Genomic DNA, 1,290 nt, shown 5'->3' on the forward strand with positions numbered 1-1,290 from the left:
CGTCGCGTCGCCAGCTCCTAGGTCTCTGGGTCCGGGGCCGGCGCGCCACTTACCCGCCGCGATGGCGTTTACGTAGCGGACCTCGTCACTGATTACGGACGGGAGGAGGTGGAGACCGCCAGCCCGGCCGCCGCTTAGCAGCGGCGCCGCCGCCCAGCAACCCCGCGCCGGCGGCGGCCCCACGTCGTCCCCACGTCAGCTCTGATGCGGCAGCCGCGGCCTCCCCGCCAAGCCCGGACCAAAAGTAGCGCAGCCGCCTACAGAACCGCGTCCTCGCGCCCCGCCCTCCCCTCCCCCACGCGGCGACGGCCTCCCGGGGGGACGCCCGGCGGAAAAAATCCAAGCTCGAACTCCGCCCCCTGCCGGCCGCTGGCGGGAGTGCGGCGCTGACAATCCAACAATTAAATGGAACGGGAGGAGGGGGGAGTGGGGCACCGTGGAGGTGAGATGGGGGGCAGTGGGCGGGGCCTGGAGGAGGAGCTGGCCTAGGGGGCGGGGCGGAAACCGGAAGTTGCCCCTGCCCCGCCCAGTTGCGGTCTTGGGTAACGGCTCTAGTCGTACCGCGGAGTCTCGAGGTCACAACCTTTCCCGACGGCTCGCTGGAGGGGGGCCCCAACCCCAAGCTGAGGCCCGCGAGCACTGCGGCTCGGTCCCAGCGGGGGTCACATTCTGGGATCGTGGGGCCTGTCGGAGGGTCTCAAGAGTGTCCCACCCGCCAGGCCGTGCCCGGCCGCCGTCCTGCAAGACGCCCCCAGGCCGGGGGTGCCCCTGCGGACCTGCGGTTCCGGGCCTGCGGCCGCCTCCCAACACCACTGTGCGCGTCGGCATCGCGGAGTGGCGGCGGTAATGTCCGCGCAGAGACGGGATGAGGGGGAGCAGCAGGAACCCGGCCTGCAAAGCTGGAAACCGTGGGCTCTCCGGTCACCCAATTATGCATAAATATGTTAAGCCAGCCTAAGGCAGAGCTTTTAGTCCGAAAATTAGCTGCTCTACATTTTAGGAAAAAGAAGATTCCAAACAAAGTACTAAAACACAGCCCTAGGGTAGTCAGGAATGTGTCACTCTGGAAGCCACCATTTTCCAAGGCTACTACTTGAGAAGTTAATGAGAAAAAAATAAAGGCATAAATATGGTTGTAGCTCATGTGGAGAAGGGATGTTTTGTGAAATATTCAAATCTCCGTAGAGTGAGAAAACCCGGAACTCTTCAGTGCTAGCTTTTGGCCAATACCAACTACTTTTCGGGTTGCATTAGCTACTAGCAGAGGTAGGAGAATAAAAACATGGTTAA

General features: G+C 62.6%; 1 protein-coding gene across 9 annotated transcripts in view; it reads right to left on the reverse strand.

Annotated features, from left to right (window-relative positions):
* CREM (cAMP responsive element modulator) overlaps positions 1–387 on the reverse strand; it is a 93,762-nt gene extending 93,375 nt beyond the window's left edge. For 7 of the 9 annotated variants that reach the window (XM_023511410.1, XM_023511409.1, XM_023511408.1 and 4 more), the window contains exon 1: positions 54–255. The gene's annotated coding sequence lies outside the window, so the exon portion shown is untranslated. Of the gene's footprint in view, positions 1–53 lie in introns of all 9 variants that reach the window. The other 2 variants (XM_023511411.1, XM_023511407.1) reach the window with 2 other exon arrangements.
* Between the last annotated feature and the right edge of the window lie 903 nt (positions 388–1,290).

The sequence above is a fragment of the Otolemur garnettii genome, unplaced genomic scaffold (genome assembly GCF_000181295.1).
Source record: "Otolemur garnettii isolate 467f Iridium unplaced genomic scaffold, OtoGar3 scaffold00019, whole genome shotgun sequence".
Lineage (NCBI taxonomy): Eukaryota > Metazoa > Chordata > Mammalia > Primates > Galagidae > Otolemur > Otolemur garnettii.